Raw genomic sequence first — 14,429 nt, 5'->3', positions numbered from 1 at the left:
AATTGGACATCCACATGCAGAAGAATGAAACTAGACCACTCTCTTTCACCATACACAAAGATAAACTCAAAATGGATGAAAGATCTAAATGTGAGACAAGATTCCATCAAAATCCTAGAGAAGAACACAGGCAACACCCTTTTTGAACTCGGCCATAGTAACTTCTTGCAAGATACATCCACAAAGGCAAAAGAAACAAAAGCAAAAATGAACTATTGGGACTTCATCAAGATAAGAAGCTTTTGCACAGCAAAGGATACAGTCAACAAAACTCAAAGACAACCTACAGAATGGGAGAAGATATTTGCAAATGACATATCAGATAAAGGGCTAGTTTCCAAGATCTATAAAGAACTTATTAAACTCAACACCAAAGAAACAAACAATCCAATCATGAAATGGGCAAAAGACATGAACAGAAATCTCACAGAGGAAGACATAGACATGGCCAACATGCATATGAGAAAATGCTCTGCATCACTTGCCATCAGGGAAATACAAATCAAAACTACAATGAGATACCACCTCACACCAGTGAGAATGGGGAAAATTAACAAGGCAGGAAACAACAAATGTTGGAGAGGATGCGGAGAAAAGGGAACCCTCTTACACTGTTGGTGGGAATGTGAACTGGTGCAGCCACTCTGGAAAACTGTGTGGAGGTTCCTCAAACAGTTAAAAATATACCTGCCCTACGACCCAGCAATTGCACTGTTGGGGATTTACCCCAAAGATACAAATGCAATGAAACGCCGGGACACCTGCACCCCGATGTTTCTAGCAGCAATGGCCACTATAGCCAAACTGTGGAAGGAGCCTCGGTGTCCAACGAAAGATGAATGGATAAAGAAGATGTGGTTTATGTATACAATGGAATATTACTCAGCTATTAGAAATGACAAATACCCACCATTTGCTTCAATGTGGATGGAACTGGAGGGTATTATGCTGAGTGAAGTAAGTCAGTCGGAGAAGGACAAACATTATATGTTCTCATTCATTTGGGGAATATAAATAATAGTGAAAGGGAAAATAAGGGAAGGGAGAAGAAATGTGTGGGAAATATCAGAAAGGGAGACAGAACGTAAAGACTGCTAACTCTGGGAAACGAACTAGGGGTGGTAGAAGGGGAGGAGGGCGGGGGGTGGGAGTGAATGGGTGACGGGCACTGGGTATTATTCTGTATGTTAGTAAATTGAACACCAATAATAAAAAAAAAAAAAAGTAAAGAGAGTGAGAAGTGAAGAAATAAACAGTAAAGCTAAAAATAGTTTTAGAGATTAAAGTAACACAATTCAAAGGCAACATGACAAGCAATGACAGTCATTTTAATTACCAAACAGCAAAAAGTAAGCAATAGCACTGACTTTCAAGGTTCTGTGTCTGTCTGGCAATGCATAAATCATCCCAAAGTCTGCTTTGATCCACTAAATGAGATCTACGTCAATAAATAAGGAATACTTCAATTGCTTCACTTTCAGTACAACATCTACACAATATAGAGCCAACTGCCAAGACAAGCGGTCACACCAAAAGGTGACTTGATATGGTAAGTTTTAACTCTGCATACCACAAAATCACATAACCTAAATATAGCAGAGATATTGGTATGAAAACACACCAAAACAAGTCCCACAGCCCATGCTTCCATCTACATTGTTGCTTCTAAGTCCATCCTATATTGAAAACAAAGATCTTTAATCATAATGTGAGTCTAATCAACTTGACTGCCCAATATACGGAAGTCCATTGACAGTTTTTGCATAAGCTCTCATTGGCAGTGCCATCTACACATGTGCCCTTGTGCAGGGTCTCTAAAGGATTCCTGGAAGACAGAGCCTGAAGGTAGCCAAGTTCATCAATTCTCCTAGTGGGACACTATAATCTCAAATACATTTGGAAAGAAGAGGTACACAACACTCTGTCCACTCCTAGGTAGAGTTTACTTTGTATACAGTTGTATACAAAGCGAGGGAGGGTGGCTGCAGGCCATCAACGTACATACTATTGAAGCCTTAGGTTACAGTCATGGAGTCCAAAAAAGCAGTGGTAAGAGACTTTACCAACAAAAAATTTGCAAGTAGTGTCTTTTGACTGGTATCCACAGGAGCTCACATTCACATGTGGAACTGTCCTCTGTCAGAATAAGCCTGTACCAGTAACAATGACCAACTCTTCCAAGACTTGACGACATTGGACAGGGAAGAAAACCAATCACTTACAAAATGGTTGGTGAGCAATATACAATCTGCGAGGTGCACAAAACCTCCTCTCATCTTCTTAAGAGCCATCAAGGTGGATACTAGTCTATTTTATCAAGACAAGAAACCAGAGGGAACTTTTTTGCCTGGTGCCATATGCCAAGAAATGACCCAGTCCAAGTTAAATCCAGTACTACTCCTGGTCCTGTGTTCCTTATGGTATCCATGCTCACTCAACAAAAGGTTGATTCCCCACCTGAGCTTGTGATCAATCACTCGTATACCTCCAAACTTGAAAGCTGGAGACAACGTGCACAATTGCACAGTATTCTTGCAGGTAATAAGGAGAAACACGGCCTACAACCAAATATGGTAATAGTAATGTGGTTATGATTCTTCAACATCCCAGTTGAGTTTATAACCATCAATTGTAAAATTTTAAAAGGGTCACTTTCTAGAAGTTTCCAATCAAATGTGAAATCTACTGTATTCTGAATAGACAAGTCACTAGATCCATACAAAGTATCTTATCACCTGGGCTAAGTAGAATATTATTTTGGGATTTTCAGAATTTAATAGAAACCTCAAAGGAAGTTGGACAACTGTTAGCAAAAATACTTAATAAAGCACTACAGGTAAGATCAGCAAAGACCAGAAGGTATGCAGTGCAATATATTGCTTACAAATGAATGTAAGATATGAAACTGTAGACCTACAAGTTTCAGGAAGGCCAGACTTGACACCACAAAGGAGGTTGCATTATTACAAAAATATGTAATTTACAAGGAGATTCTGAGCATAGCTCTACACTTTGGTGATTTCAGTGCCTAGGCCAATAAAACTTACATGTTTTATTTTATATATAATTTCAAGAAAAGGTAATCATCATAACTTCAAGAGGAATGGCATATAATTTCATGTGAGAAACTGAATTATCAAACCAGAAGGCTTAGTTTGGAAGTAAAAATTAGCATACTAAAAATGATAAGTAAAATTACTATGGGTCTTTAATTAAAGGCAACAGCAAGATGGCAGGGGGGTGGGGGGGTGGGGGGGGGCAAACAAGGTCAAGTGTCTCCAACACCATCCTTAGAGCTTTAGAGCTAATTTGTGAAAATACCCCTGAGCTCTGCACCTAGAGTTGTCCAAATTCAATGACAATACAAAATTACATGAAAAATATAGAGAATAGATTCCTTGCAATCAAAAAGGTTTGAGATAGTAAGTTATTTATATAGTTTAATAAGCAGACATATTAAGTAATAGGATTTAGAAAAATATTTTTATGGAAAATATACCGTTGATATGATAACAGTATATAGCAGAACAGCTTGAAAATAAGTATTGAAAATTCTGTTTATCAGAAATGTGAAAAATATTATTTTTACTGAAGAGATGGTACTATGAACAATTAGAAATAGGATTTTTTGTCTTTTGTTTTTGTTCTCCCACTTGTGGTGGTAGTGATGAATTTTCCTAGAACCCCTGGGAAGTTACTCTCCTAGAAGATTCTAAGACCCCTCATAAAGGCAGACCTTCATCATGGAACAAAGCAAAATGACTTGTAATCTTGATTGCTTTAGATCTGAAAATACACCTAGTAAACTAGCTCTTCAGTTCAGAATCTTCATTTTGAGATCCAGAACTTAGCTTAATAGCTGATTTCCTCAGGCAAAAATGATTAATTACCCAATTAAAAGTGATTTCACAAATCTTATTTTGTCTGTCTCTAAAATTAAACATGGACATTATGTATACATTTCTGCAGACAACTAAGCGCCTGGATAATTGCTAGTTGTCAGATACAGTTTTATTCTGTGAAAGTTTGTCTTTGAAATGCATACTGTTCCTTTCTCTATCTCCAGTAACTCCCTGAGTCTCCATCTACAAAGATTCGAGATATACAATCCTTCTCCATTTAGGATGACTGGGGCCTTCTACAATAGAAATACCTGCCCCATAGGCTTGATGGAGCTCAAAATTTTATGACTATTAATCTGTCATATAAGCAGACATATTAAGCATATTAAGGAGATATTTGTCTAACTTCAGATCAAGGGGGAAAATACAGAACCTGAACACATTGAGTGCCTAGAAGTAGTTAAAGGAAAACATCTGGGCTGGAATCACTAGATTTGAAGGACCCACCTTATTTTGCAGGTAAAGTCCCTATGAAGGCAAATAAATCACTCAGTGTCACACAACTAATATAAGATAGAGATGCATTTATGGGTACATGCACACTCAGACACGTACCATGACTTCTACTTTTAGGCCATAGCTCATTCTGTTATTACAATTAGGAACTGGAAATGCCAATGACCTGCTGGCCATTGTGTTACTAATATCAATTACAACCTCCAAATCATTTCCACTGTGTTATTTGTAAGAAAAATACCAGTGAGGGGGCAGTATCATCACCAAAATGTTGATACGTTCCCATGAATCCCAACTGAAGACACTGCAATGGAGCTGGGCTTTCTGATGTAAGCAGGGATGTAAACCCTTCCCCAGTGAGAACTGCAGCCCTTTACCAGGGTACCTATACTCTGGAATAAGGGATAAACCTTTCAAAAGGTTGCACAATGCAATGTCTGGGTTGACAGCAACACTAGATGGGGTGGGCAGAAAATTCTAGGACATCCAAGACTCCTATCTTGTATAATTCCCTGTCCATGAGTGTGGATAGGGCTGGAAATATGAATTTTACCCTCATAGTTGGATATTATATGACAAGTTGAAAAAACTCTTAGATATAATTAGGTTTTCCAAATCAATTAATCATTGGGGTAATTATCCAGTGAGCCTGTCCTAATCAGGTAAGTCCTCAAGGGGTAGGCTTTTCCTGGAAAAAAAAAATGATTTGAAAGAAATTAAATTCAACTAGCTTTGAAGGAATAAATTACCATTTCGTGAGACGGCCCTCAGAAGAAGCCATACAGCAAAAACCAGAGGGTCCTCCAGGAGCCGAGAGTGATCTCCAGCGAGCAGCAAGAACATGGCATCTGTAGATAAGGTTGGAAGACATCACCCCCTGCCTTAGATGAGAGCACAACCCAACCAATTCTTTGATTTCAGCTTTGTGAAACTCTGAGCAGAGGAAATAGTCATGCCTTGCCTGGATTTCTAACCTGGAGTGTGATAAGAGTATGTTTTTTTTTTTAAGCCACTAAGTTCACAAAAGTTTGGTATACAGTAGTAGAAAACCACTATATTATAGGACCTCTACTTCCAAAAAAAAACCCTAATAGTGGTCTCCTGGGTAGAGTGGGGTCTGATGGAAGCCAGATAAATGGAATAAAACCCAGGTCTGTCTTGCTCTAGGTCCAATGAGTCCAAATGAACCACATGTCCCCAAATGATTGATTAGGATGTACATATGGCACTTGTCTTATATCCCAGTTAATACAGTGACCCTGGATTAACAGTCACCATGGCATGAAGGACCCAGTAGAAGCCCTGGAATCTGCCACTCTTCTTTGCTGCCTGATTGGTAATTCAGGAGCAATGCTACATGCCAGGTAGATATAAAGAGCTAAGCAACCACCTCACACTTAAATCATACAAGTACTGTGATTACCAATATATACCTTTTGAATTCACTTTTACTTTCTCTTCATCAACCAGATAGGCAGTAGATGATAACAAGGGACTAGGAGACACTTAATCAAGTGGAAATCCTTATCACAACTGCTATGCTTCCAAGTATATGGTAACTGGACCGGGGTATAGTGGCAAGTGCTTTAGAAGGTAGAAATAAAGACCCAAAGATATTCACAGCCCTTTTATATTGGTGAATTTCTGAAGGATTCAGTGATCCAGGACATTCCAGGGCAGGGCCTCCAACATAAAAAGATAAGGGGTTCAAGGTGTACTAACTTACTATACAAGTTCCAGAACTTGATGGGCCCTTTAAGATTTTAAAGGCAACATAACCACTCTTGCAAATACTATGGACTAAAAGGCTCTTGGTTTCAAGGAGCAAGATACATGGTCAGGTCCAGGCTACGCTGCAAAGTCCCTACCATTAAAGCTGCATGAATGAGGAAGTCAATGCTACTGTATCTACTCTAAATAATAGCTAAGGATGCACTGAGAAGTGCCTGGCGAGCCCGCATAGGAGAGTCACAGTACAGATCTTACAGTTTCTGGAACAAGACCATGCGATTTGCAGCAGAAAAATGTACCTTTGGTGAACAGTTCCCAATATGCCACTGGCCCCCAATAATTAGTGAGCATCTGACCATGGAACGTCAGTGACTATAAACAGAGCTGCCCATCGTGAGGTGAATATCCTCAGATCTTCAAGTTGTAAGATCAGTTCACACAAATCCTCCGTGTCATGAAAATGGTATGTCGGTGATCAGGCCCGAGTAGATTCCAAGCATCTCAAATAAGTTTCGCGTACAGGATTCAGAGAGCCTCCATGCCTCCACGCTCTTGGACCAACACCTCTTTCTCAAGCTATGGCATTAAAGAGGTTCCCTGTCCCAGCACCATAAAGGGGAGAAAAGACCTGGGCCTGATTCACAGGTGGGCAGCTTACTGTGTGTGCTGGAAGCACATGTTGCTTAGTAGTGTTGCTACTCCAGACCCACTTAGAGCTGCATTAAAGATAACTGAGGCGACATCCTCCAGGCAATGGGGTTTCATGCTGCACTGCTGTATTCTCTAAGCTGTCTTTGTAAAGAGGGTAAACTAGCCCAAGGTAAGGTTATACATGAAATCCTAGGCAGGGGCAAAGGTCTCAGCTATTTGGTCATGGCTGTTTGGTCCTGGTTCTTAATATATCAAGATTAATATGGTAAACAAGGAGACTGGGGCAATAAATATATGAATGGGCATTTGAGATTAACTATAAAATGAGAGAATATTTGTGTCTCGGGTCAACGTCCACCAGAAAGGACCTCCTTCCACAGCAACCTCTTGTTGACAAGATCATTTGTCTGACACTTTCAGTCAGCCCCTGTCTCCAGCCACCCAGTACTTGTGCAAAGGTCTGGGACAGAGACCAGGTCTGCGCACAACGAAGCAGGGTCCTTCTCACCAAGGGTACACTGCCTATGCTCACTCCAAACCTGTCACTGGCACAGATTGTACTGGTGGTAGTGCTTGACTTATCATGAGTAGTCAGGATTGTTCCTACCTACTGCGGCAAGGAGTCTGAAACCTGGTGAAGCACGGGGCATCTCTTGGTACTTCCATGTCTGTTGACACAAGTGAATGGGAGATCAGAGCGTTCAGGCCTGGACAGGAGATCAAGTGCTCCAGAGGTGAAATTCTGTTCCTCAACTACTATTAGCAAGCTGACCTGCTGGTCAAGAGTGAGGGACAACTCATGGTAAAGGGAGACCGGTATTAATTATAGCCCTTGAACTGGATGCAACAATGGGGACTCAAATTTGCTCCACTTACTAGCTGCAAGAAGTCTCTTAAAGATTTTGTTTATTAGAGAGAGAGCACAGTATTTTGTTTATTAGAGGTCCTTCTGGGGGTAGGACCAGAGGGAGCAGCAGATTCCCCACTGAGCAAGGAGTCCAACTTGGGGCTCAATCCTAGGACCGGGGATCATGATCTGAGCTAAAGGCAGACACTTAACCAAATGAGTCATCCTGGCGCCACTAGATTTTTTTGAGAAACTGGTTGACTATCGCCATGCAGAGCTGGTGACCAAAATGATGGGTCTGAGCAGCCCAAAGGGCAGACACAATACAGAATAGAAGACACTTTTGTTGCTCCTCATTGCCTTGTCCCAGCTGGAATTTCAGAGATGCCAGATTAGGCAATTTCATGCAAGCTGACCTTCAGACTGACAGCATTCCACCCCAATTGCCTTTCCACATCCCTTTAGACTTCTGTCATAAAGTTCTCTTCTGAGCCCAAGGCTCTGAGCCGCAGGCCCTGAACAAGTGCATTACAGAAGTTAAGGGTGGCCCCAGCCCCATGTCAACCCTCAGCCAATGAAGGATGGGAGCTGGTGCATAAGGCTGAGCCTACAGACAAATCTGGGAAGCCCTCTTTCTCTCAGATGTCCCTGCAGAATTCAATCCCAGTGCCTGTCCATTCGTCCATCCGTCCACCTTGCTCGACTTCCTCACTCCTACTTGTTGAAGCCTCAAGCATGCTGCCCCAATCTCAGACTCACTTTCAGAGATGCAACCGAGACACCTACATTTCATGTAAACTTCCTAGAGATCAAGAATGATTCATACATACTTACTTATAACGCTGGTATTAGTGAACCAGTACTGGATAAGTGTGTACTATGTATGTACATTAGCATATGTAAATAAGATTATTCCTGTATGAGCTGGGGTTTAATTAACAGATTAAGTTTTATACTGAAATACATCTGTCCATTAAAAGTCTTAAAGTATACAATTATCCATCTGCTGAGCTGACATTTTTCAGCCTGACATTTAATATTGTCACAAACAGGCAAACAGTTCTACTGAGCCTTGCCTGGTGTTTCAAGGAAGTGTCTCCAGGCAGAAACTTTTTAATTAAAGTTTGATTTAATGAAAATTATGATTCACAAAAACAACTGCTTCAAGCAATATCAAATATCCAGACTGGAAATAAATCCGCAAAGTTGTAATCTGAGAGCTTTCAATCACCTCTAAATTTGTGTAACAGCCAAGCACAAGAGTCAGACCCTCTGCCACTATCAATTTTGTCGTGTTTACGGCCTTATATCATTTGTAAACAAGCAATTTTCCTTTTTGGAAGGGAGGGGTGCTTTTCGTTCTTCCCATATTGTTTTCAATTTTAGATTCCCCACACTGACTGGCACACAGTAATAATAAAGGGAACCCTAGCCAACTTTTTGTGAGCTCATGGTATTACGTTAGTTGATATTTCACACCCATGTTCCCATATGTAATTTTCATGGCATCTCTATGAAATAAAGTTATCATCCCTCTTTCTAAAGAGAGAAATCCTCAGACAGGGATATAAAATAAATTTATCCAATAGTGTACCCAGTGGTAAAAAGGATAAACCACCTAGCGTTCTGACCTCTTCATTCCTAAAAACTAGACAATTGTGGCTGAAAAATATTAAGATATTTTAGGGAGGTGATTCTTCAAAACTCAAGATTTTAAAAAGTGTAGTTAGTTGTATCTATCCAACCTTTTGCTCTCTTTTATTTTTCCTTGCCAAACTAGTTTATAATAACCTTCATGATTAATATTGGCAGGAGTTTTTTTTCTAATTTATAAAAACAATCTCCCCATTATACTATCCTGATGTACCATTGCGTACCTTTATACCTCAAATATTCTTTAAGAATAGGCTTCATTTTCACTCTAAATCAAGAAACTTATTAAATATATAGGTCAAAACACCAATCCTCGTGACACCACTCAAAAAATTCCCTACACTGACACCATATTTTAACTGCCAACTCACATTCCATCAAATCTATCCATTTTTAAGACCATAAATATTATAGTGGTTTTTAACCAAGTTCTTTTCATAAAAATTATGGTCTTTTGACTGTAATTAAGTAATAGACTATAGATATTTTCTAAATGTTTAGAGACATATGCCAGGAGGAATTTAGGTTCTCCTGAAATTTTAAAAAACAATCAAAAAAATAATTCGTGGAGTTTAAAAATTACTTGAAGAATTAAGGAATTGGTTTATGAGGAAATGTCTTAGAAGACGGATACGCTGATAACTGAAGAGAGATAAAAGTAACAATACAGCTGAAAGCTATAAACACTATTAAGAAGTGAATGATTTGTTGTCCTTGGCTCTCCTGCTGTACCTGGGAATAGTGCAATACTGTGAAGTGCCAAAAACATTGCCTCCTACTTCTGAGGTTTTATAACCTGCTGACCTGGAAATGCAACTCCCTGATAAAAGGAGTTGGACAACCTTGCAATTGATATAATAGGTACCAACTTTTTACAAATACACTTAATTTTATTAAGCTTTTTGAGATTCTCTATAAATCACTCTTACTATTGACTGCAGTTTAGACAAAACTAGTTCAGTTAGAATGCTTCACATGTCAGGGAGTAGGTTAGCTTATATCACTGCTAATTTTAATGTGAGACAACACTTTTACCTGATTCCCAGGGGTAGGCCTTCAGTGCAGCCAAGTCAACTCTTCCCCTATAGTCAGTAGGGCCCAGAGAGGGAGATGGAAGTGTGGGTCCATGAACAATGACCAAAACATGCTGGAGAAAATACCATAGCACCCAACCTAGTATCAACATCAAACACCTGGAAGTTCAGCTTCATCTGTCAAACACATGAAAACTCAACAAGGACAAAACAAACAGAATGAGAGTTACAGTAAATTGTTTTTGTTTTCCTTCAACAGTAACTAACCAAAAAAAAAAAAAAAAAGTTTACATTTGCAAAGGAATCCAATGATTCAAAAGAGAAAAATTGAAACACTATATACAAGTTAATGAAATGAAAGAGAACGCAGACATATTTAAACACCCAATGCCTTAAAGAGATTTGATAATAGTTCTATTGAAATTTGAAGACACTGAAGCCCAGGCACAGAGCCAGGAAACTATCATGATAGGGGTGTCTATGGGAGTCAAGGAAATTTAGGAGAGAAGAAAAACTTACCTTTAGAATTTTTTTTTTTTTAAAGATCACCAAGGACAATCACGAATCATTTTGTTTCTAATCTTTCTTAATTTACTAACCATGTTTAAATGTATTTACAAATTTGTTCAAGTCATCAATCCAATTTTAGTTAATTCCTATTTTAGAGAATTGCACCAAAAAGAAAGGAGATGGGAGGCATTGCTTGTGGTGCTGGAACTGTTGAGTATCCTGAATATAGTGCTAGATAATTAACCTACACAGGTTTTTAAATTGTATATGAACACACACATATGCATACATGTGAGTACAAGTAAAACTAAGGAAATCTGAGCATGATAGGTAGATTGTATTGATGTCAGGATACCTGGTTGTGATACTATGGTCTATTTTTGCAAATATAGAATGAAACTTGGAGGAAGCTTGACAAAGTGTACAAGGGATTTTGAATTATTTCTTGCACCTGCATGTGGGATCTACAATTATTTCAACAAAAGTTACAATGAAAGAAGACATAGAAGAATGACCATAAAAGATTTCTTCATAATACATCAAAAACTGGGAATTGATATAGAAATTGTATATATTCACACAACAGGAGAATATACTAATAATAGTATAAAACAGGCTTAAATCACAAAACCTTTATGTTGAGCAACTAAAGCCAGTCGGAAAAGGGTACCTGTTGTATGATTCAACGTATATGAATTTCTTTCACAGACAAAACTAATCTATGGTGACAGAAAGCATAACAGTGGTTGCTTCCTGGAGGAGCAAAGATTGTCTGAAAAGGGCAATGTGGAAATTTTCCAGGTTGATGGGAATAGTCAATGTTTGGACAAGAATGTGAAATAAACAATTATACACATTTGACAAAACTCATCTGTGTACTTAAAATATGAATATTTCACTGTATGTAAATTATTTCTAGATTTAAAAACATGTAAAAATATTCATATAATTCATACTGTGTAAAAAACAAATTTAAAAAAATGTACTCAGCAAGGCAATAAATTAAAAAATAAATTATTTTTCATTTGAATCGTGACAGTTTGTCTATTACCTAAAATATCCTACCAACTTGATACCCCACTTTTATTCACCACATATTTTGAATGCTTTATGCAGCAAAGAAACCATGGTGGCAGGAATAATCAAAAGCACCCTTCTTAAGACCATGACCCAGAATAATCTCATTTGTTAAACCCTTTCTCACATGCAAAACAATTATTTCAGTTTGCCACATTGAACTTCAATTGTCAAGCCCAGTATACAGACAACTCACAAGAATAGATTCTGTTCTTGATGTGATCATTATATAAAGGTTTAAACTGTCACTGAAGAGGAGAAGATCTAGGATATGTTCCTTTGATTCATAATCATTCTTCCTTTTTTGGTTTCCCCATTATATATTTTACTTAACCTTACAAATATAAGTGTCACTTTTCTGGGAGGAAGCTGGTGGCAAGGTCATCAGACTGCTGGATGGATTTAATGTGAGCCTTGAGGAAATATGCAAACCTCGTGTGCTTAACAATTTTCACCTTGAACGAATTGCTTGTTACATACAGAAAACTCCAAGTAGAATCTCTGGCTGTTAAATGTATATTATTCCACTGGACTATTTCATAAATTAAGATTTGCTGAGCTTAAGTTTCAGAAATGTAAATGAGTTTTAAATGACAACTCCTATGTTTTATAAAAACTGATAAAAATCGAAACATACAAATTCTAACGGAATTATTCAATGTTAACTACTATTTACAGAAATAATTATTTGACCTTTTATAATCACAAAGGACAAAGGGAAAATTGACTGTGGATTGTATGTTACTGAGAAAAATGTCTAGTGAAGATATTACATTAGTAACATCCTCAATGTAAGTAATATAAGTGTTTCAATCCCACAAATATACCTGCAAGCATTTGCCCCATTAAATTTACCACTCTTATTGTATTTACCATTCTTTGACACAAAAGTTTCAAAGGTAATTTTGACTCATCTTTCACATCAAATTTGCTATGGACATACAATTTTCTGCATGAAAACTTTACTCATCTTTAAATCCTGTATATAGGGAAGTTGAACATGAAAGATGCACTGGGGAAATCACAGGTGTATTGTTATATACTAGTTATGATGGTTTTGAAAATGTCACTATCATTTCTACAGTAAGCATCCTCTTATTTTAGGATGGCTAGTGTCCATACAAAGCACTGACCAAGAACTCAGAATCTTTAAATAAAAAGGGATATATTCTTTAAAACTCACCCTTTATATACTTATATAATTTGTATTAATGTATCTTCAACTTCCTTGCCTGCTTAACATTTTGGCAAAAGAAATTATGAGTTTGTGTATGTGACATAATACAAACTTGTCTGAGAGGTTTAGAAGCCCTTTACAGAAGGCAACCAACTAAATGAAGTCATCATCAAACAGGTAAGACAGCAATAGTAAAGGAGGGAAGCTTATGAGAGCAAGCCTCTACGACAACCTAGACCTGTCTACAAGCAAGGCATCAACAGCATGCAGATGATTTAGTGGCAACACAGTCCCACCTTCCCAGGGTAAATCATTTCATCATTTTCTTTCTGTATATGGCTAGAGAAAGCTTTCTGCTTGACCCTGAACTAAGAGCTCTAGCAGGTGATATTTTGCAGAGTAGAGTAATACCTGCAAACCTTTCAAAAGAGATCAAGATTGCCAAGGACTCATGCATGATTTAGTTGTTTCTGTAAAGGAGAGTCTACACGCATGTGGAAGAGGTTTCCATTTCCACACAAAGGGACCAGGTAGAGAACAGAGCCTAGACACCAACATGAGAAGACGAGGGCTCCTATCAAGGGCCGTGTCACTTCACAGGGACAGTGGACCCCTCTGTGTCTGTTTTCTATTAGTACAGTGAGCAGAATTCCTGCTAGCCAACTTCAGAGGGCTACTGTGGGCATTAAGTCCAACAACAGTTATGGAGTTATATTTTCTAGATTGTAAACTTCACAGAAATATTTTAACTACACTGAGTGATCGAAAATTTCGATCCCACTTCTATTTGTTTCACTTTTGTCTCATTCCTCATTTTCTCTTCTGTGAGGGGGAAGGAAAGAACATAGTCTTCTGCAGCTCTGAAGTTCTAGGATATTAAGTGGCATGTCCTGGTAAAGAGAAACTTTCAGAGCAGGTAAGAAGCCTAGAATCACTTCCTTTTTTTTTTTCTAAAAATAGAAGGAACAGATTAAACAACTTAAGTAGTAATAAAAATGTTTTCCAAATCCTATTTGTATATATTTAGACTGTATTGATATGGTCATTTAAAGTTACAGCCTAATTTGAGGCATTACAGCACAACTCAGAGCACAGCGGTGGTGACCAGGAGCTGGGGGTGGGGAATTGGAAAGATGTTGTTTAAGGGTACAATGTGCAACCAGTAGGTGAGGAAGTTCTGGGGATTTAGCACACAGCATAGTACTTATCATCAACAATACTGTATTATACATACCAAAGTTTCTAAGAGACTTAATTGTTCTCACCAAGACAAAGAAATAATTATATGACATGATAGAGGTGTTAGCTAATGCTCTGGTAGTATGAATATATTCAAAATAATGCACTGTACACCTTAAATTTACAGTGTTATATGTATTAACTGTATCTCT

At 38.2% G+C, this 14,429-nt stretch overlaps 1 long non-coding RNA gene across 1 annotated transcript in view; it reads right to left on the bottom strand.

Annotated features, from left to right (window-relative positions):
• LOC144283941 (uncharacterized) overlaps nucleotides 1-10,533 on the bottom strand; it is a 28,343-nt gene extending 17,810 nt beyond the window's left edge. Inside the window, exons 1-2 of the long non-coding RNA XR_013352429.1 lie at nucleotides 10,276-10,533; nucleotides 5,108-5,206 (exon numbers count right to left, since the gene is read on the bottom strand). This is a non-coding gene — a long non-coding RNA (uncharacterized LOC144283941). The remainder of the gene's footprint in view (nucleotides 1-5,107; nucleotides 5,207-10,275) is intronic.
• Nucleotides 10,534-14,429: the final 3,896 nt, after the last annotated feature.

This window comes from Canis aureus, chromosome 15, assembly GCF_053574225.1.
Source record: "Canis aureus isolate CA01 chromosome 15, VMU_Caureus_v.1.0, whole genome shotgun sequence".
NCBI lineage: Eukaryota > Metazoa > Chordata > Mammalia > Carnivora > Canidae > Canis > Canis aureus.
This window is presented reverse-complemented; position numbering and strand designations above follow the sequence as displayed.